At 36.4% G+C, this 24,322-nt stretch overlaps 1 protein-coding gene across 1 annotated transcript in view; it reads left to right on the top strand.

Moving 5' to 3' along the window:
* The first annotated feature begins 1,133 nt into the window (after nucleotides 1-1,133).
* Nucleotides 1,134-24,322, top strand: part of npy8br (neuropeptide Y receptor Y8b) — a 32,766-nt gene continuing 9,577 nt past the window's right edge. Inside the window, exon 1 of the mRNA XM_009304308.4 lies at nucleotides 1,134-1,201. The gene's annotated coding sequence lies outside the window, so the exon portion shown is untranslated. The remainder of the gene's footprint in view (nucleotides 1,202-24,322) is intronic.

Genomic DNA, 24,322 nt, shown 5'->3' with positions numbered 1-24,322 from the left:
TATATATATATATATATATATATATATATATATATATATATATATATATATACACACACACACACACACACACACACATATATATATATATATATATATATATATATATATATATTTATATATATATATATATATATATATATAAAATATATACACACACATACATATACATGTATATATACCTATATATACACACACACACAAACACATATACATGTGTGTGTATATATATACACACACACACACACACACACACACACACATACACACACACACACATATATATATACATACACACACACACATATATACATATATACATACACACACACACAATATATACATGTATATATATATATATATATATATATATATATATATATATATATATATATATATATATATATATATATACATTTTTTTTTCAATAATTCATTTTCTTTTTGGCTTAGTCCTTTTATTCATCCGGGGCTGCCACCGTGGAATGAACCGCCAACTTATCCAGCACATTTTTACACAGCGGATGCCTTTCCAGCCACAACCGATCTCAGGGAAACGTCCACACACACGCATTCACACTCATACACTATGGACAATTTAGCCTACCCAATCACCTGTACCGCATGTCTTTGGACTGTTATTATTGCTATATTGCATGTGTTTAGATTAATAATTGATGCACATTTAATCCCTTTAATAGCTCAAAATCATAATTAACTATAAGATATAAGAACTCTTTACAAAAAAATGTGCTATTAGTGCAAAAAAGGAGATTTGTAGTTTGGGTTTGCGTTGGTAAAAAAGATGTGAACGTTTTGACGGGGATATAATGCATTGCCCAGTGATGGGTTGCAGCTGGAAGGGCATCTGCTGCGTGAAACATATGCTGGATAAGTTGGCAGTTCATTCCGCTGTGGGGACCCCTGATTAATAAAGGGACTAAGCTGAAAAGAAAATGAATGAATAAGCCATTTTTCTATACCTATTATTAATTTTTTTATAGCATATGGATCTCTGGAAGTTCAAACATTAAGGAAGTGAGGTCAATGTCAACAGATCGCTCGCTATCTAAAGGCACCTCCTCCTCCTCCTCAGGTTTGGTTGATAAAGCTGCGTTTCTCAAACCACCGGTTACTCGTGCGCAGGAGAGTCGCGCGCGTGCATGTGGAGCTCCGGTCACCGGCGGCGGATCTGTTTCACGGTAAGACGCGTTAAGAGTTCACTAGTATGAAAAGGAACTCAGCTGAAACATTTAGCGCAAATAATCCGTGTGTGTTCTGACTTTATGGATTCAGCCTGCTTCGTTAATGGGTGCGGAGGGTCTGAAAGATGTTACACACTTTCTGAGATCTGCGTGACGCTGGAGAAACTCCGATCATATTCAGCTCAGGTCCGACCAGCTGATTTTAGCTGTCAGTAGTTTATTTTTTGGGTTTTGATCATCCTGTGTGCGTTTTAATCCTATTCTATTATATTATGTTCCATTCTGTAGGCAAGCTGGTTTGTTCTGTATAATTTTATATGGTCAAATTCTAGTCTCTTACGGTTGTAGTTCTGTTCAGGCAATAGTTCTGTACAATTATATATATGCAAAATCTAGTCTTTTAATTTTTGGTCTTTTATATTCTATTCTATTCTATTCTATTCTATTCTATTCTATTCTATTCTATTCTATTTTTATTCTGAAAGAATATTATATTATTCTATTTTTCTATACTGTCCTGTAGGCAACAATTTGTTCTGGATAAATTTATATTGTCATTTTTTGTCTCTTATTTAGTTTTTTTTTCTGTTTTGTTTTATTTTATGGGTAATAGTTTTATTCTGTATAATTATATATATGTGCAAATTCTAGTCTCTTATATAGTTTTTGTTCTATTCTATTCTGTAGAGAACTGTTGTATTTTGTATAATTTTATAGGATCAAATTCTAATCTCTTATACTGTTTCAGGTCTGTTCTATTCTACTCTGTTGGCATTAGTCTTATACTGTATAATTATATATGTGCAAATTCTAGTCTCTTATACAGTTTTTTTATCTATTCTATTCTGTAGGCAACTGTTTTGTTCTGTATAATTGTATAGATGCAAATTCGAGTCTCTTATACTGGCTTTGTTCTGTTATATATTCTATCGGTAATAGTTTTATTCTGTATGATTATATATGCAAACTCTAGTCTCTTCTATGGTTTTGTTCTATTAAATTTAATTTTAAACTGTAGGCAACAGTTTTGTTCCACATAATTGTATATATGCAAATTCTAGTCTCTTTTACAGCGTGTGTTCTATTCTATTCTATTCTATTCTATTCTATTCTATTCTATTCTATTCTATTCTATTCTATTCTATTCTATGGTTCCATTTTGCTTTGTACTATTCTATTCTCATATCTTCTGTACTCATTTATTCTGTCCTGTTCTATATCTAAACCTTCTGGTCTTTCATGCTTTTGTTCATTTATTGGTTGTCAAGTTCTATTCCATTTCGGTTCTATTCTATTCTATTCTGCTTTGCAATTTTCTAATGTGCTCATTTACTCTGTCCTGTTCTATCTAAATTTCAGGTCTTTCATGCTTTTGCTCATTTATTGGTTGTCAAGATCTATTTCATTTCATTTTAGTTGTATTCTATTATCCTGTACTGCTTCATTCTGATTATCTCTTCTGATCTTCATTCTAATTGTTTACTATATTGATGTTGGTCTTTTCTGTTGTATTTTATTATTCTATTTTAGTCTCGTCTAGCCTTGTCTAGACTAGTCTAGTCTAATGTTTTCATTTAGTATATTGTATATTGACAAAATCCAGTTTATTAGGCTCCTACTCCATTCATTTGTTGTCACATTCTTTTCTGTTCTTTTCTAGTGTAGTCTTTTATTATATGCTGTAGTGTACTGACAAATACTACTCTGCTAAGCTTTTACTCTGTTCTTTTGCTGTCATATTCTATTCTATTCTATTCTATTCTATTCTATTCTATTCTATTCTATTCTATTCTATTCTATTCTATTCTATTCTAGTCTAGATAAGTCTAGTGAAGTCTATTCCAGTATAGTTTTATGCACTCTTTTATCATATTATTGCTTGACATATTTTGGTATGTTAAGATTTACTTTATTATTTTCTTTTCTATTCTATACTATTCTATTCTATTCTATTCTATTCTATTCTATTCTATTCTAGTCTAGTCTAGTTATGTTCTTATGTTCTCTTTTAGTTTATTGTACATTGATAAATTGTGGTCTAATAGGCTCTTATTTCATTCTTTAGTTTTGTTTTAGGGTTTTACTCTGTTCTTTTGCTGTCATATTCTATTCTATTCCCTCTGTATTCTATTCTATTCTGTTCTATTCTATCCTATTCTAGTATAGTTTAGCCTAGTGAAGTCTATTCCAGTATAGTCTTATGTACTCTTTTTTTTGTTAAACTGTATCTTGACATATTCTTGTATGTTAGGCTTTTATTCTGTGCTTTTGCTGTCATATTCTATTCTATTCTATTCTATTCTATTCTATTCTATTCTATTCTAGTCTATTCTATTCTATTCTATTCTATTCTATTCTATTCTAGTCTAGTCTAGTAGGATCTATTCTAGTTTTATTTAGTCTTTTAATGCAAGTTATTTTGACAAATTCTGGTATTTTAGACTTTTACTTCGTTCTTTTGTTGTCATATTCTATTCTATTCTATTCTATTCTATTCTATTCTATTCTATTCTATTCTGTTTTGTTCCAGTCTTATGTAACATTTTACTAAATTGTTTATTGCCAAATTCTGGCATGTTAGGTTTTTATTCTGTTCTTTTGTTGTTCTATTCTATTCTGTTCTGTTCTGTTCTGTTCCAGTCATATGTAACATTTTATTTTATTGTATATTGCCAAATTCTGGTATGTTAGGTTTTTATTCTTTTCTTTTGTTGTCATATTCTATTTTATTCTATTCTATTCTATTCTATTCTATTCTGGTTCTGTTTAGTGAAGTCTATTCTAGTCTTAGATACTCTTTTATTATATTTTATCTTTACAAATTCTGGTATGTTAGGTTTTTATTCTTTTCTTTTGTTGTCATATTCTATTTTATTTTATTTTATTTTATTTTATTTTATTTTATTTTATTTTATTTTATTTTATTTTATTTTATTTTATTTTATTCTCCTGCACTGCTCTTCTCTCACCTTTTACACGTCTTCTCTGTTTCTTCTACCAGTAATCTCCATGAGGGAAATTAAAAGTTACAAATACTACATGATGTGTATCTGAAAACGTAAAAGTTGTAAATGCAGTTAGTATGAACACAATAGACTTCTACGGCAAGTCATAGCAGCGTAAGTGTGTGTGTGTGTTGAAGAAAGCAGTTTAATGCTGACTTGATTCATCGTCATTATTCATGCTTCTGCATCTATTACTAGAGAAATATGTAAATATCTTTTCATCTCAAGTTAATGGCTCTTTCAGCAAGAGCTAGCCTCTTAACACAAGTGCTTGGCTCGAAAAAAAACACACAATGAGTGAAAATTCAAAGTCATTTCCACCATGTGAATGCTACGAGCGAGAGCTAGATATTCATAACTAGCGTGCTCCTTTTAATTGGCCTGTGTTTCTCTTCAGAAAACCATTAATCTCTAACAACCCAAGGTATCAAAGAAAGATGCAAACACTGAGGAATCCGAAGAACAAACGGGGCAAACTATAAATTCATTATAAATGTCATCTGACACGCAACCCTTCTCATTATCACCCGCCAAACACCTTCAAAAGAAACACATTTGCTGTGAAAAAGGTATAAATGAGTGCAGAAAGAATGACATGTCTTCTGTTTCCTCTTGTTTTGTCTCAGAGTGTCTTAAAAATGAGCCCATGTAGTCAGATTCACAAGACATCTCAGAGTTGCTAAAAATAGCATATGTGTATGTGCGTGAGCTCATGCTTCTTGATTTTTTTTCTCCCCTATTTGTTGAATTCTGCCTGCATTTGAAGCCAGCTTTTGTCAAACTAGTTGTTCACACTTGATATCTGTATATTCAAATATTCTTTGGCTTTTGTTGTGGAACAGGGTTTGAATCGATCATTCCATGTAGTTTAAGGATTTTTATTTGACCTGCTTAATCAAAGCAGAAATTAATTGTTCAATTTGCTTTTGAATTTGATTTCCCGGGGCATTTTTCACATCCATAAAGCAATCTATCGTTAATAATTAAGTAATTCATGTGTATGTGTTGTCTGTTTTGTTGAATTGAACTAATTGCATAATTAAACATCCTGTAAACTCTAATAAATAAAAGCAAACGTTTTAACAGTGTATGCAAATTACACTTTTGTTTAGTAACATTTTATCTTAAGCCGTCTTTGTTATGTTCATTGCACTTATACTACAGTAATATCTATTAATTATGCACAATTAACCCTAAACTTAATGCAAATTTGAACACTAATTAATTAATACAACCCCAAATCAGATAAAGTTGAGACAGTATGAAAGACACAAATAAAAAAGAAAGTAGTGATTTCTAAATTTACCTACTTGTATTTCTGTCACGATAACCAGCGATCGTACTCCTTAGATCGCTGGTTCTCACTCACCAAACCATGGACTACACTTCCGCGTTTGATGGACTACATTTTCATACATGCACACACATGCTTCCTCATCTAAACTGATTACATTCACACCACATGAGGATTGTCAGAGACTGATTGCACACACTATTTAAGCCACACACTCACCCATCCAGTTTGCCGAGTCTTGTTTGCTATTAGTGACATTACAACGCGTTTTCCTTGTCTTGTTTTCCTGTGTTTTGACCTAGCCTTGTTTATCCTGTTCTTCCTGCCTGCCGCCTGCCTTTTTGACCTCTTGCTTGTGTTTGACTACGATTCTGGACTGCCTACATATACCCGTTTACACCTGTGTTGACCATCGCTTGCCTGACAACGAATAAACCTGCATATTGGATCTTACCCCAGTTGTATGTGTCATTCCCCGTCGTTACAATTTCATTGCAGACAATACAAACACAAATTGCTTCATGTTTTGTCTGGTCAACTCCATTTCATTAGTAAAAATGTGTCTTTTCCAGTCATTCAGACCTGCAACACACTCCAAAACAACTTGGGACAGGAGCAGTTTAGGGTGGTAATCAGGTAAACTGATTAAATAATGCTGTGAGTTGAAACAGGTGATATCAACAGGTGATTGTACTTATGATTTGGTACAAAGGCAGCATCTAAGAAAGGTCTAATCCTTTAGGTGCAAAGATGGGCCGAGGATCGCCAGTTTGCCAACAAATGCGTTAGAAAATGATTGAAAAGTTAAAAACAATGTTCCTCTAAAAGATAGGAAGACATTTGGGTATTTCACCTTCAACAGAACATCATTAAAAGATTCAAGTAATCTGGAGGCATTTCAGCGCATAAAAGACAAGGGTGCAAGCCTAAGCTAAACAACAGTGATCTCCAATCCTTTGGGTGGCGCTGCATCAAGAATCCTCATTTATCTATAAGCCATATCACCACATGGGCTCAGGTCTACTGCCGAAAAAACTTTGTCAAGTACCACAATACGTAGTTACATCCACAAATGCCAGTTAAAACTGTATTGGGCCAAAAGGAAGCCCTATGTTAACAGTGTCCAGTAGCACCGTTGACTACTCTGGGCTCGAAGGCATCTGGGATGGACCGTCACACAGTGTTGCAAGAACCAAAATTAGAATGCTTGTTCATTAAAAAAAATTGAAAGGATGAGGAACACATTAAATAGTTTTTGTTGTGTTGTCTGCAATGAAGCACAAGTCAAAGTACATTCAGAAATCACTACTTTCTTTTTTTATTTGCGTTTTCCATACTGTCCTAACTTTTTCTGATTTGTATTACTCAGTTGTTAAATTAATAGTAGTTAATTTTTTTTCTTTTTAGGGTAGGGTGAAATATTACAGCACAAACTATGGTAACACGTTTAAATAACAATTCACACCATTTACTACTGACTTGCCTATTATTAATATGTTACCCGTTTAGTATGATCTACATCCCTAAACCCAAACTTGTACCAAACTATGCATCAGTAAGCAGCCAATTAGTAGTTTATTAAGATAAAAGACTTAGTTAAAGGTTTGTTATTAGCATGACTTGTACACTAAAATTAAGAGCCCTATAATACAAGGCGCAAGATGTATTTGGTGCGATTTGTTGCTATTTTCAGTCCAGCGAAACAGTAATTTTCGCATTTTGCACCACGTTGTTTAAATGGCAAATCCATTTGCACCACTTTGTGGACTCACGGGTGTGCTGGTCTATAAAGGAGGTGTGTTAAGGCACATTGTTGGCGCGTTGCTATTTTGACGGACTAAAATAGACTGCACCATTGACCAAACTGCTCTAAAGTCCAGCGTAGAGTGTGTTAGTTATGCGCCTATGTGGGTCCAAACGCTTATACATTGCCTAATACACACAGCAATGGATGTCTTCAGTGGAGTGTGTTCTACACCGTTTCCTTACTCCACGAAAGTAAAGGAGTAAAGTAAAGAGTAAAAGTAAAGAGAAAGTAAAGAGGCTGAATGGAGGAGGCTCGTTCTTTATCCTCGCGCTGCAGATACTCTGTTTAACTGTTTTTTTTGCTAGTGAAAGGTTCGGTTTGCACACTTATAAAGTCAGCTAAGTAAATAGCAAATGCACCATGACGCAATTAACTGTTAAAGGGGATGAGAGATGAGAATCTGATTGGTTTAATGCAGGATATGCTCTAAAACACGCCCATAACTCATTAAGAGAATAAGCACAGCCCTGTTAGACCGTGCGCACAGTGTATTTTTCTGTCCTTAAAATAGCAAAAGTGGATGCAGATTTTTTTTAGTTTATTCGATTCACCTATAGCGCATGTGTTTGGACTGTGGGGGAAACCGGAGCACCCAAAGGAAACCCACACCAACACGGGGAGAACATGCAAACTCCATACAGAAATTCTAACTGGAAATACCAACGAGACTTGAACCAGTGACCTTCTTGCTCTGAGGCAATTAATATTCTTTATTTTTAATCTGTCAAAATGACTCCAGGTTCTAAAGGACAAAAAAAAAAAATAAAGAATTTCCAGATGTTCATGGCAGTGTCCGATTTTTGACCCCCACTGTTTAGTAAACCTCACGCTGTTTCTGTTCTTGGCATACCCAGAGACGTGCTGTTTTTAAATGCAAACCATGATTGTCCTCTTTACATTTTACATTATAAGAGCGCTAATGAATTTCTGTCCACGCTTCATGTCATGCCATCGTTCATTAACTTTAATAAAAACATGCGTGTTTATGGGATGTTTCTGGTTCGACTCTAGCGCTGTGGGACTAAGCGCTATCAAAGCAAAGAAAAGCTCATCTTGAAGCCCCCTGCTATCTCAGGGTGTGTGTTTGCCCATGGCGAGCTCTGTTATAAATACACACACTCTTTTTGCGTTTCGCATGCTAATGCAACGCTTTTTGATGCTCCAAAGTCTCTGAGTGATCTGAGAGTGTCTGAAATAAAAGGCAATGGCACTTCCACTTCAAACACACACCAGGTATGATCATATTTCAGACAGAGAGGCGTTTATTCTGGTAAAGTATTGCAAGCAGTGTTGGGTAATCTATGGTTCGAAAAAGAATTGATTAGTAAATATGATAACATAATCGTCAGTATTAGGCTTATTACCTGCCTATTAACCCTTATTTACTGTTGGGGATGTTTTCATCCACTCTGGGGTGATTTTAAGTATTAATTTGGCCAAAACTTTTTGTTTCAGCTAGCAGAATGATTTTTGCTGACAAACCTTATTTTAACACTTGTTTTTTTTTAAAGGAAAATGCTTTGAATAAAAAAAAAACACTCAACGATTCCCCCTGTGGAAATTTACAATTTACTACCCTTTTGTTATATTCGGGATGAAAACATTCACTAAAATCGCTGTTAAAATGCATCAGATATTTTTTTTCAGATTTTTATTTTTGCATAAATCTGTTAATCAACCTCAGTCCTGATCAAAACCACTAAATTGCTTAGAAAATCTAAAAATTTTTTTACTCTAATCACCAAATTCACAAATCATATCCCTGATTACTAAATGACATATTTTCAGTATAAAAAGTAATTGTGGACTGGATTTTTTTTTAGCCTTTCATCAAAGTCTTGGACATGTGAAACAACTTTGCTTTTGATTCATTGCTTTTGCAAAATTATGTTGTTAGAAATAGACATCCCATGAAATGTATTTTATATTATACCATAGTAAAGGGTAGGTCAATTATTTATATGCTTCTGATGAAGTAGCATTCAACGTCAGAGCCCTTTAGAATATGCGCCGGACCATTTCTTTGTGTTTCGCTGGTGATGTCTTGAAATAAATAATTATTTAGGCCTGTTTAATTATTCATTTATTATTTATGTACAATAATCAAGAAATAAAATGAAAAAGTAAAATATAATCAACAAAGAAAATGTAAAGGAAAACTGTAAATGAAAACATAAATGAAAAAGCATATTTATTGACTGTCTAGTCCTATCATTTTAAAGTAACAAACGCTGTACATCTCTCTATATTTCGGCTAAACACTGTTTTATTCATTTATTTATTTGTTTATTTATTTATTTATTTATTTATTTATTTATTTGTCTGTGTATGTATGTATGTATGTATGTATGTATGTATGTATGTATGTATGTATGTATGTATGTATGTATGTATGTATGTATGTATGTTTGTGCTTTCACTTAAGTTTTCCTTTCTTTAGTTTTATTTTCCAAAATGAATGCACTTAACAAGCTTACAATGATTATAAAGCTTGTTATCAAGTTTTTAATGATTAATAAAGGAATTATAATGCTTTGCTTAATTCTTTCATGTTCATTTACAAGTAGCAGGGTATTTACAGCTACTGTATATTTCTTTCTGAGCCTTTGTGCCCCCTGGTGGCATAGTCGCAAACTGCTGTTACACCTAAAAACATGTTCTTAATCCCTTAGTGCTGCGGCGGCGCCACACACGGCGGTAATGGTCATTGTAAAGTGTCACCCACTTTATTTACAGTATTGTATATCTTTACTGCAACATATACAGTAATTTTCACAATGCCACTAGAAAATAAACACTGCTGCATAACAGTCCTACAGTAAAATGCAGTTTAAAATACCGTTAAATACTGTGTAACTTACGTTAACAGTGTGAGCTTGGATTTACATTTACATTCCAATAATCACCTCTGAAAACTTTTTGCGCCATTAAAATACTTACAGGCAACTTGTCATTGCATCTATCAAATTTTGTAGTGCTTCTGCAGAAGCCTTTTTAAAACCCTAGTATCTATACTTCTAGCCAAGTAATGAATGTGAATACTTTTGACACCAGTGACTGCTCACAAGCACATCGGCTTACTTCATTTTGCTTTCTCAGTCATGAAGCCACGCTCTTAAAAATTCATACCTGCGCTTCTGGAGGAACAGAAGTCCATAGACACCCTGGAGCTGCAGTTTTAGCTCCTGCGCCAGCAAATCCACAAATGAGTTCAGAAAACTGCTGGAAAATTCATGTTTTTTTTGTTTGTTTGTTTGTTTGTTTGCAGCGTGGCAGCTCGTTTCTAAAAACTAGATAAGACCTGGAGAGATCTGTTAGCATTCTCATTCATTTCAATGGCTGTCGTTCGCTATATACAGTTGCACGAGTTGAGAAATCTGACAGCTTTTCACAACTTCTCAAGCCAATCGCCTGAGCTCTAAATGCAGTGATTTTATATGCACAGATAGGTTTTTGTGAAAGTAAAATGCTGGGTTATTTAAACCCAAAATGGGTCACACGGACTAACTAATCATTGGTCCTTTTACTTAATCTTAACAAATTAAGCTGTTGGTTCAGACCATATTACACCCAGAACTGGATTGAAATAACCCAGGATTCAGCTTATATAAATATAATTCAGCATATTAAATATTCATTTTTTACCTTTCCTTCAGCTTAGTCCCTTTAGGAATCAGGGGTCGCCACAGCGGAATGAAACGCCAACTATTCCATCAAATGTTTTGCACAGCGGATGCCCGCGACCCTACTGGGAAAACATCAAATATAAGTATAAGCAAAAATTTTACGTTTTATTCTTATTTAATGATTCAAAACTTAATAGATAGAAACCAAGAATATTAATTTAAAGTGACTAATTTTGTATTTTGCAGCCAAACTGTGATTTCTAAAAAGTCTTTTAATATGTCATATAAGTCAGTAAGTAAATAAGAAATTAAGTCAATAAGTAATTAAGTCAGTAAGTAAAAAATCAGTAAGTCAGTAATTAAGTCATTAGGTAAATAAGTCAGTAAGTAAATATAGTAAGTCAGTAAGTAAATAAGAAATTAAGTCAATAAGTAATTAAGTCAGTAAGTAAATAATCAGCAAGTCAGTAATTAAGTCAGTAGGTAAATAAGTCAGTAAGTAAATATAGTAAGTCAGTAAGTAAATAAGTCAGTATTCAGTAATAATTAAGTCAGCAAGTCAATCATTAAGTCAGTAAGTCACTCAAGTCAATAAGTAATAAAGTCAATAAGCTATATATAAGTCAGTAGTTAAGTCAGTAAATCACTTGGTAGATAAGTAAGTCACTCAACAAGTCAGTAAGGAATTAAGTCATTAATTAAGACAGTAAGTAATTAAGTCAGTAAGTCATTCAGTAATTAAGTAAATAAATAAGTTGGTAATTAAGTCAGTGAGTAAGGGATTATGTCAGTAGGTAATTAGGTCAGTAAGTATTTAAATCATTAAGTCAGTAACTTAGTAGGTCAGTAAGTCAGCAAGTCTGTAAGTCAGTAAGTAATTAAGTCAGAAAGTCAGTAGTTAAATAAGTCAGTAAGAAATTAAATCAGTCATTAGGCAATTAGGTCAGTAAGTAAGCAATTAAGTCAGTAAGTTCTAAGTAGGTCAGTAATTAAGTCAGCAAGTCTGTAAGTCAGTAAATAATTAAGTCAGTAAATCAGTTAGCAATTAGGTCAGTAAGTAAGCAATAAAGTCTGTAAGTCGGTACTAAGTAGGTCAGTAAATAAGTCAGCAAGTCTGTCAGTAAGTAATTAAGTCAGTCTATAAGTTAGCAAATAATTAAGTCAGTAAGTCAGTTAACAATTAGATCAGTAAGTAAGCAATTAAGTCTGTAAGTCGGTACTAAGTAGGTCAGTAACTAAGTCAGCAAGTCTGTCAGTAAATAATTAAGTCAGTAAGTCAGTTAACAATTAGATCAGTAAGTAAGCAATTAAGTCTGTAAGTCGGTACTAAGTAGGTCAGTAACTAAGTCAGCAAGTCTGTCAGTAAGTAATTAAGTCAGTAAATCAATCTATAAGTCAGTAAATTATTAAGTCAGTATGTCAGTTAGCAATTAGGTCAGTAAGTAAGCAATTAAGTCTGTAAGTCAGTCCTAAGTAGGTCAGTAACTAAGTCAGCAAGTCTGTAAGTCAGTAAGTAATTAAGTCAGTAAATCAGTCAGTAATTGTGTTTTGTAGGTCAGTAAGTAATTAAGTCAGTCAGTAAGTCAGTAAGAAAATAAGTCAGACAGTAAGTTAGTATTTAAGTCCAAAGGTAATTAGGTCAGTAACTCAGTAAGTAATTAAAGCAGTAAGTAAATAAATAAATTATTTTTATATACACTATTTAAGATGTTTTTGATTAAGATAAGATGCTGTAATATATATATATATAATAAGGGTTAGGGTTAGGGTTAGGGTTATATATATATATAAAGTATCTTACATGTCTGCATTTATATCTGCAAAAAATACACTAAAACCATAATTTTTATGATAAAAGCCATAAAAAGTGTTTTAATAAAGAAAATTTTGGTAAAAAAGAATGGAAACTTTTTTTCAAGATTCTGTTGATGAATGAAAAGTTTAAAATAGCACTTTTTTTTTATAACAATCCTACTATTCATTATTTTAATGTATTTTTCCTAAATTAAAAACAATATTTAAAACTTATTAATTCATCATTTAATAACAGCAAAAACATTTCCTCTTTTTTGTCATGTTACTTATAATTGCCTTCAATGAAGAAAATGTATCAAAGCTGATTATACTACAGTTACATTGAACCACTGAAGAAGAAAAAAGCATTTGTTATTGTACCGATGCAAAGGGACAAAGCTGAGAGCGAGTCCAACAGCACACACACAACTTAAATTAAAAAAAGACGAAACCACAGGTGATCCAGACCAGGAAAAACAAGACCTCCGAGGAACCCTGACAAAACAGCAAAAAGAAAAATACAAACAATGACTAACAAAGCATGACTGAACCACAGGAGGTTACGAAGATGAAAATAATCAGTTGTGTGACTGATGATCATATAAAAACCATAGAAAGTAAAAAAGTACACAGTAAAAAGCGATTGGTTACTTTCCAGCAGACACACAACATCATCAGACGTTAATATTAGGCTAGATTTAGATTGTGAGGTCAGGTGACCAAAATTCAGTGTCTAGCCAGCGTCTAAGGACAACGTTATTTTGATGTCCAATACTGACATCAAATGACGTTGATATTTGGTTGATTTTAGGTTGTTTTGGAAAGTGACCAAAATCCAACATCGGTCCAATATCAACGTCATATTGGCGTTGAATACTGACATTTGTTTTGTCAGGTATGGCAACCAAAATCCAATGTCTAATAGACGTCATAGTGGTAACGTCCACACAATGTCAAGCTGTGACAATTAGGTTAGATTTAGGTTTTGATAAGGTTTGTGACCAAAATTCAATGTCTAGCCAGCGTCTAAGGATGTTATTTTGATGTCCGATAATGATGTCAAATAACGTTGATATTTGGTTGATTTAGGTTGTGTTAGAAAGTGACCAAAATCCAACAACGAGCCAACATCTTAAACTAATGTCATATTGACGTCAAATACTGATGTTTACTAGTCAGGTATCGCAACAAATATCCAACTTCTGATAGACATCATAGTGGTAACGTCCACACAACGTCAAGCTGGAACATCATTAGAAGCTGATATGTGGTTGATTGTAGGTTAGACATTGGAGATTAACCTGTTTTTGGGTTCTGACGTCAAACCGATCCACATTTCCAAGCATAAAGCAATGTCCTCATGACGTTGGGCTATATCGTCAGTCTGTCATTATGTTGATGTCCTGTGCCTGCTGGGTTGTAAACCCTTTGATTTAACTTTTATAATTATGCACATCATTTTTTTACTTTATAAGACAATAATGTTGCTCTTTTTTCAACTAATCAGAGTAACAGCAATCAAAAAAAGAAAAAGAAAAAAAAAAGACTTTATTAAAGGGACAGTTCACCCCAACATAAAATTCTGTCATTTACTCAACCTACTTGAGTTTCTTTCTTCTGATGAATATAAAGGAGGATTTACTGAAGAATGCTGGGTAAAAAATGGCCATTGACTTCAAGTATTTTTTTCACTATACTAAATTCAATTGGCGGCCCGCGGGCTGAACCTGGCCCCCGAGGCAATTTGTTTCTAGGTGGGTCTATCAATATTTTAGGGCGGGGCTATCAGTCCTTTAAAGCAGGGCTATCAGTCTTTTAGGGCGGGGCGATCAGTCCTTTAAGGTGGATCTATCAGGCTTTTAGGGCGGGGTTATCAGTCCTTTAAGTTGGATTTATCAGTCTTTTAGGGCGGGGCAATCAGTCCTTTAAGGTGGATCTATCAGGCTTTTAGGGCGGGGCTATCAGTCCTTTAAGGCGGATCCATCAGTCTTTAAAGACGTGTATATCAGGCTTTTAAGACAGGGCTATCAGTCCTTTAAGGCGGATCCATCAGTCTTTAAAGACGTGTATATCAGGCTTTTAAGACAGGGCTATCAGTCCTTTAAGCCGGGTCTATCAGGCTTTTAGGGCAGGGCTATCAGTTTTTTAAGGGCAGGGCTACAGTCCTTTAGGTGGGACTATCAGTCATTTAGATCTTGGCTATCAGTCTTTTAAGGCGGGTCTATCAGCTTTAAGGGCGGGGCTATCAGTCTTTTTAGGTGGAGCTATTAGTCCTTTGAGGCGGGACTATCAGTACTTTAGGGCGTGGTAATCAGTCCTTTAAGGTGGGACTATCAGTCATTTCAAGCAACAATATTAGTCCTTTAAGACAGGGATATCAGTCATTCAGTGTGGGCCGATAAGTCCATGGTGGATGTGCTCCATTTTCGCTCCACCTTCATTGATCCCTGTGGACAGTAATATCCTCCACAACTGTCTGCAAGGAGCATTTTGCCTAGGGCACCAAACAAGTCATAAAAGTCAAAAAATACAGAACTGGGATTGTGACACACACACACACACACACACACACACACACACACACACACACACACACACACACACACACACACACACACACAAAGTGTTTTAGAGCATTACATTCCTGAGTCCAATTCCCATTACAGACTATTCATTCATATTAATGAAATTTATAATTGTTTTTTAATCAGATCGAAGCTTCAGAAGTCACAACATTTTCCTTCAGGCGTCAAAACCAAAACAAACACAGCAAATAACCAAATAGAACAATTAAAACCTCATCAATGTGTCGCAGGTGCCTGACATAAACCCTCAGCATGTCTGTCTCTGTGAACGCAGAGTCATGGAGACTGAACTGAGGGGAAGATGCTGTGCTGATTATAACCTTTGTGCGCAGCCAATGGCGCATCGTCTGCTCTTTGTCTCGGATATAGAACAGGTTATCTGCTTCATTTCAACACACTCTCGCCCAGGAGGAGATTCACAAAGTCTCGCCTCCTAATTGAAAACAATCAGCGTTCTTTAGAGCGGGCCGGTTAGAGACAGGGGATCGAGTGGGCAATAATGAGCTTTATTATCAGCCGTGTGTGAGCCGCATCTGGCCTGAGACTCCCTCATTGATTTACTGTCACTTCTGTGTTAACTCCAGTAACCATTTGGGATCTTTATTAATTATACTGAAGCTAGGTATTTCTATTTAGACAAACGTGTCCATTACTGAGACACTCAGGATGATATATTTATTCAATTTTCTTAGTGTTGTTTATTCTTTTTCGCTGTATAATATTGTTTTACAAACATAAAGTGTAATATATTGTACAGTGCATAAAAAGCAGAAACAAGTACACTCCTCACAGCTATAAGTTTTAAGTTAACTCCTGAGGATTGTTTACAATATTTTGTTTGTCCATATACACTTAGCGGCCACTTTATTAGGTACACCTGTCCAACTGCCTGTTAACAAAAACTTCTAATCAGCCAATCACATTGCAGCAACTCAATGCATTTAAGGATGTAGACATAGGCAAGACGATCTGCTGCAGTTCAAACCGAGCATCAGAATGGAAAAGAAAGCTGATTTAAGTGACTTTGAACATGGCATGGCTAAGTATTTCAGAAACTGTTTTTCTACTGGGATTTTCACGCACAACCATCTGAGAATGGTCCGAAAAAGAGAAAATATCCAGAGAGCAGCAGTTCTGTGGGCGCAAATGCCTTGTTGATGCTAGAGGTCAGAGGAGAATGGCCAGACTGGTTCCAGATGATCGAAAAGCAACAGCAAATAAAACACTCGTTACAACTGAGGTCTGCAGAAGAGCATCTCGGAGCAGAAGACCACACCGGGTGCCACTCCTGTCAGCTAACAACAGGAAACTGAGGCTACAATTCACACAGGCTCACCAAAACTGGACAATAGAAGATTGGAGAAACGTTGCTGCTCTGATGAGTCTCCATTTCTGCTGCCACATTCGAATGTTAGCATTAGAATTTTTTATCAACAACATGATTTATAAACTTATAATCTTACATTCAGCTCCTCTGTCTCTTAGGTCAGGGGTTCCCAAACTTTTCAGCCTGCGAACCCCAAAATAACAATGCCAGTGATTCGCGACACACAACACTTCTGAGGTGGTTATTAAAACAGAAAGCTTTCCTGCAATGGCACACACACACCAATAGACCCAAATCTATTCTTCGTTGAATTTTTTTTAATGTATGTCAGTGCTGTAAATGTGCCAGAAAGTTTTGAGACACTATTGCTGTGTCTTTAATATAATGTAATTACCCCAGGGGTCGCAATCCAATATAACTAGTAACCATAAGCTACTATAGTACAGTAGTATATAGTAACTAAAAACGACTATTTTTTCTTTTCAGTTGGTTATGGATAAAATATGGTAATTCTTATGGTTTAATAAAAATAAATAGATTTTTGAAAATCATTAAGTGAACATCCCCCCCCCCCCCCCACCCACCCCTTTATTGTCCTGCGACCCCCACTTTGAGAACCACTGCCTTAGGTCGTCTAATACAATTTTACTTCCAATTCCTCGGTCACAACTTAAACTGAAAGAACATCGAGCCTTTGGAGTCGCTGCTCCATGTTTGTGGAACCAGCTGCCACTGGATTTCTCTCTATTTTTAAGTCCAGGCTTATTTTTATTTCTAATTATTAATTATTTTTTATTATATTGCCTTCCCTGGCTTTTAATCATTATTGTGCATTGTTGCTGTCATACTATTATTCTTCTTATTATTTTTATTGTTATTTTACGGTTTTAGAATGTGTTATGGTTTTGTTCATAACTTTAGTCAGTGGCAAACTGAAGTTAAGTGTGCTTTATAAATATACTTTAATTACCACTTACTTACTTGTAACAACAGTTCAAGCTGATGGTGGTGGTGTAATGGTGTGGGGGAGATTTTCTTGGCACACTTTGGGTTCATTAGTGCCAATTGAGCATCGTGTCAACACCACAGCCTACCTGAGTATTGACCCTGTCCATCCCTTTATGACTGCAGTGTACCAATCTTCTGATGGCTACTTCCAGCAGAATAACACACCATGTCATAAAGCACCAATCATCTCAGTCTGGTTTCTTTAACATGACAATGACTTCACTGTACTCAAATAGCCTCCACAGTAACCAGAGCTCAATCCAATAGAGCACCTTTGGGATGTGGTGAAACGGGAGATTCACATCATGGATGTGCAGCCGACAAATCTGCAGTAACTGCGTGATGCTATCATGTCAACATGGAGCAAAATCTCTGAGGAATCTCTGCCATGAAGGATTAAGGCAGTTCTAAAGGCAAAAGGGGGTCCAACCCGGTACTAGTAAGGTGTACCTAATAAAGTGGCCGGTGAGCGTACATTAATCTAACCAAAAAACTGAATATCACAGTATTATCCCAATTACTGAGTACATGAAATTGAATATGTTAGGGGAAACATTCTTTAATAAACAGGAAAAATCAATAGAAACATAGTAAATGTAGAATGTAAATGTATTTTATTTATATTCCTAAATATGTTAGGTGACTAAACTCATATTTTGATGGATGTAATTGTTTAGAACTTGTTCAAATACACCAAATATAATTGCATATTCACTGAAAATAGATAAAAACATTTATTTTTAAAAGGTGGTGTACTCATTTATGCTCTCATTATTCATTTTTATAAGTATTAATTAGTATAAATATATAAGTAATAACTATTAGATAAGATGTGATAAATATTCTCTATAAAAAGTCTCAGATCCGACTCTTTCAAAACACTGACTTTACTCTGTGTGTGTGTGTGTGTGTGGATTTAATAAAAAACGACCGAATAAAAAAGCCTTTCTCGAAATGCCCTCAAAATTACAGAGCCTGCAATCATAAATAAATGTAAATGCACGCAATCGAGTGAATTATTCATTAATGGCAATCGCAGCTATTATTGTTATGGTGATTATGTAATCTCTCAGGCTTTATGCAATAATTGCAGCTGGTGTCTGCTGTTTAAATGTCATTCGGCTGTTTGAACGCAGAGCTGCGATCTAAAATCGTATTCCTCTCCTGTCGAACCAAAGCCTCGGGGGCTCATTTGGTGAAATCACAAGCGCTTCTCTGATTTAACACACCTTCTCCTGAAGGGTGTCGTGTTTAAAATGGTAAGTTTTGTAGTCATTTGTGACACAGCCGTTGTTTTTCGCAGTTCCATCTGATGCAGAAATTGCACAATTAACCTTTAGGTTATGTGTTGTTTTGAATATTCATGCTGAATTACGACCTGCAGTTTATCTACTATCACGGACTGCATGCTGCAGCTCTGATCAAAGATGATTTGTGTGTCACAAAGTCCTATTATACCCCTGCTGAAAAATCCAGCTTAAACCAGGCTAGGCTGGTTGGCTGGTTTTAGCTGGTCAACCAGGCTGGTTTTAGAGGGGTTTTGGCCACTTCCAGGCTGGTTTCCAGCCATTTCCAGCCTGGTCTTAGCTGGTTAGGCTGGGAGATGACCAGCTAAAATCAGCTTGACCAGCCTAGCCAGGCTGGGAGCCCAGCCAAAACCAGCTATGTCCAACTTAAACCAGGCTGGATTTAGTTGGTCATTTTCCAGCCTGACCAGCTAAGACCTTATATATAAACTTCACTTAATGGATTGCGCTTAGAATATAAAATATAGCCCACAGTGTCAGGTTTTCTGTATTGTTTATTCTTGTTTTGTTGAAACGATCCTGATGTTCTGCATGAGCATGTGGCTTTCTTTCATTTAGACTCTTCTGTCTATTGTCTTGACCCACACCTTTTGCCACCTGTTATTCAGCTTTTGTGCACTCTTGTTTATTCTCCTTTTGTTTTCAATCCTGCACCATTTTGTCATTGTATCTCCCACATGTTTGGCGTTTCCATTCCAGTTTCTCACCCTTGTGTAATTACTGTTTTTAATCCCCGCAGGGTCGTTTTTCATTCATCCATTTTCCTTCAGCTTAGTTCCTTATTAATCAGGGGTCACCACAGCGGAATGAACCACAAACTATTCCAGCAGATGTTTTACGCAGATGATGGCTTTCCAGCCGCAACCCAGTACTGGGAATCAACCATAAACTCTGGCATTCACACACACACACACACACACACACACACACACACACACACACACACACACACACACACACTCATACACTATGCAGGGCTCGAAATTGCGACCATTTTGGTCGCATATGCGCCCGAAAATTAATCTATGCGACCTCATAATATATCTGGGCGCATTAGTGCGACTGCTGATAATGGTTGTAGTGCGACCTGTTTTGATTTTTTGTAAAAACGAGCTGAATCGCTCTTCCCTGCCGCTATATTGGTTCATATTAGCTGTCATTCCAACAAGGTATTCAGCTGTCAGATGACAGGGAAGGAGCTTTTATGACCACGGTAAATGCAAACGGCTGAAGAGTGAAAACTTAAAGCACACAGGTTTGCAAACCCCACCTAAAGTTGAGGTGCAGATGAGAGCGATCATGACACGTCACATGGTGAATAATGATCCGCCAGCTGAGATCAATCGAGTACGCGCTTCTTGGAGAAGGTGCCCGAATCTCCATGCGTTGCATTCACTGCGTGTTCAGCGCAAATGTCCGCTAAAAGTCAAATCTAATACTGTACATATCATCGCCAAAGAAGCTCGCCTTTACTAAGTTTACACTGAAACTGCGGCTCATAACAAAGACCAGTATTGCGCCGATGGTTAGCGCAAGAATCCTGCTCTGCCTGCTCATAAATTGGGTCGGCTGACTCGCCACCTTTCCACTATCACAGAAAAATGAAGATCATCTCAGACTGAACCTTTAAAATGACACAAACTGAAACCAAAACTTTTAAAGAGTGATAGAAGTGAGACTTTACTTACTTTCTTTTGTCTATTCTTTTTTGAGGTGTTTATTATTTTTAAAATGTATGTACTGATGACTGCTTTGCAGCTTTCATCATTGAATTGAATGATTTATTATAATCTTTTTTTTGTTTTGTAGCAGAAATATTATTTATTAAATTGACATGCATATATAAACAGCAGTACAAATAAATATTTCTTACTGCAATGCTTCATTTTTGTTTGATGCAAACTATACAATTATTTTTCATAAAGTAACAGACTTTTTATAGCAGATAACCTACATTCATGCACATTCAAGGCAGTATCATAATGAGAAATGGAATTCATTGTTACTATTATTGTCATTTTCATCATCATTAATATTCTATAGCCTAATTATTAGACATTCGTTTGGGAATTATTGCACACAAATATCAATGTCTTCGCAGCATTAGTTAGATAGTTGTTTCTGGTTTTTGTCAGTCCTATTAATGTTGTTTTAAAATACAATAAATCCCTTAAAAAACAATTTGCAGCGGTGCTCATTCATTTTTGGTGGGTGCTCTTAAATTTTTTTTGATGCTCCTAAAATTTTTTTGGTGCTCCTAAATATTTTAAGTTGGGAGCACCAGTGCTACCAAGTAAAAAAGTTAATTTCGAGCCCTGCTATGGCCAATTTAGTTAATCGAATTCCCCTCTAGCACATGTCTTTGGACTGTAGGAGAAGTGGTAACACTTTACAATAGGGTTCATTAGTTAATGCATTTACTAACATGAACTAATCATGAACAACACATGAACAACATTTATTAATCATAATTGAACATTTACTAATGCATTATTAAGTCCAAGTCCATGCTTAGTTAATGCACCATCAGTTAACATGAACTAACAATGAACAACTGTATTTTCATTAACTAACATTTATTAACTTTAACAAATACAGTAGTAAATGCATTGTTCATTGTTTGTTCATGTTGGTAAATGCATTATTTAACATTAACTAATAAACCTTATTGTAAAGTGTGACCGGAGAAGCTAGAGCACTCAGAGGAAACCCACACCAACATGTGGAGAGCATGCAAACTCCACTCAGAAATGCCAACTGGCCTAGCCAGGACTCAAACCAGCGACTTTCTAGCTGCGAGGTGACATTGCTAACCACTGAGCCACCGAGTGACTATGGTAACAGACAGAACTAATGTGTAGTCTGATCATAGCATTAGCCAGATGAGGGACTGTCGGGGGCTGAACTGAACAGATTTATTCTCAGTAGCTGTTTGTATTTGGGCTGTGTTGAAGTCTCACTCGGGCTTGAGGAAATCAGATGGGTTTAACGCAGCAGGATTCTGCTCTTAATTACATTCTCACCCATTGATAAACCGTCCTGGGTTATTCATCATCTGCCAGTGCGCGTTCATGCTCAGTAGCTCTTACTGCAAAAACAGAGCACTTTAAGGAATCATCAAGAAGCGTCAGTGGATGCTGGAAATCTGCGAGACAGATGGAGAGAAGGAGGACGAGCGAGGGCTGCTTTAATTATCAGCTTTCTGCTCAAATTGTCAGACAGTTTACCGGGATTTTATAGCGGGGGAAATACGTATTGAACAGGTCATGTTGTTTTTCCTGTGAATAATATTTCTAAAGGAGCTGTTGACATGGAAATGAAGCATGTAAAAGTAAAAACCCAAACAATACAAACATAAAAATATGAACGATGAGTTATGTGTACTAACAATGGAATGGCACAAGGAGAAAGTGCTGAACTACTCAAATTTATTAAATTTTTTCTATAAAAGGATCTTTTTTGGTGATGGCGGCTTAAAGACACCTCTGATACGGAGACTGAAGTCACATGCATTGCTCAGGTGTGAGTTTTCTCAACGGAGGCTCATTCTGAAAACGTAGCCCTACGGACATTTCTGGAGACCGTGATTTACATGGCCGGACATACGTACGGTGCATTTCGTTTTTTCAAGCGAACGTTATGGGGCTGTGTGACGCCACTCCTCTTTGCACTTGCCGGCTGACGGCTCACCTCTTCCATGTGGAGGGCTGCAACCGGGTTGTCCGGTTAGCTTGTCGTGTTACGTCGGCGGAGCGGAGGCCTGGAGGAGGAGCTGGCCGCGGTGATGACTGGGTTCGAGTCCAGGGAAGAGCGGTTTCAGAAATTAAGACTAAAAACAGAATCCAAAGAACAAAGCGAACGAGTTTGTAACGGGGCGAGAATGAAGTGAAATCTGGGGTCAAAATCGGACGAGGGATTTTCTTTTTCTAGACGGCTTTTGTAAATTGTCGCTTGGATTTAGGGAAGAAGGAGGAGGAGGAGGAGGGTGGCTTGGGCGGTCAATAGTTCAGTCAAGCGTTCAGTCATTCCGTCGGACAGACGGTCGCTCGACAGCGGCCTCTGGCGGCTTTAACGCGCGACTGGTGCGCGCTTGCAAGAACCATTTGAGATGCAAAAAAAGTGCACACAGCGGCATCTCGTGGATTAGCAAAAACAAAAACTGCACAAATACGGACCTCCCATGACGTATTTTACAGTCTCCAGAAACGTCCGTGGGGCTACGTTTCCAGAATGAGCTTGGATTGAGTTTTTCACAGACTTCAGCAGAGTGTCAAAATCTTGATATTTCTGTGGGTCTTTTCCAGGACTGGGTTGCGGCTGGGAGGGCGTCCGCTGCATAAAACATATGCTGAAATAGTTGGTGGTTCATGACTCCTGATAAATAACCCTGCAGTCACAGGACGTCAACATGACGTTATATTGACGTTGTACCCCAACGTACCCCAATGTCGTGGGGCTGTTGGATTTTGTTTGGAAATGAAAAGTGGCTTGACGTCAGAGCCCATTGTCGAGCCAACGTCAATGTCCAACGTCCAATCAACTTAAAATCAACCAAATATCAACGTCTAATCACGTTACACCTTGACGTTGTGTGGACGTTACCACTATGATGTCTATCAGACGTTGGATTTTGGTCACTATCCATTTATTCATTATGTTTTCGGCTTAGTCCCTTTATTAATCAGAGGTCGCCACAGCAGAAAGAACCGCCAACTTATCCAGCATATGTTTTACACAGCGGATGCCTTTCCAGCCACAACCCGACACTGGGAAACACCCACACACTCTTGCGTTCACACATACACTACAGCCATTTTAGTTTATTCAATTTACCTATACCGCATGTTAATTCACCTATACCGCATGAAACCGGAGCACCCGGAGAAAACCCATGCGAACATGGGGAGAACATGCAAACTCCCCACAGAAATGCCAAGCCAGGCCTTGAACCAGCAACCTTCTTGCTGTGAGGCGATCGTGCTAACCAGTGCACCACCGTGCTGCCTGGTCACTATTCAACACAACCTAAAAATCAACCAAATAGCAACGTAATCGGACATCGTAATTGGACGTCAAATTAACGTTGTCCTTTGACGCTGGCTAGACATTGAATTTTGGTCGCCTGACGTAATGACCTAAATCTAACCTAATGATAACGATAACGTCTTCTCATGTTGAATGCCTGCTGGGAAGGGACTAGGCTGAAGGAAAATTAACGAATGAATGAATGAATGAACGAATGAACAAACGAACGAACGAACAAACAAACGAACGTACGAACGAGCAAACTAACTAACTAACTAACTAACTAACGAACAAATCACCCTTTTTCCACCCTTTAGATTGTTTTGCTTGGCTATAAAAA

This window comes from Danio rerio, chromosome 8 (genome assembly GCF_049306965.1).
Source record: "Danio rerio strain Tuebingen ecotype United States chromosome 8, GRCz12tu, whole genome shotgun sequence".
Taxonomy (NCBI): Eukaryota; Metazoa; Chordata; class Actinopteri; order Cypriniformes; family Danionidae; genus Danio; species Danio rerio.
Note: the sequence above shows the minus strand (reverse complement) of the source record. Positions and strands in the feature narration are given on the sequence as shown.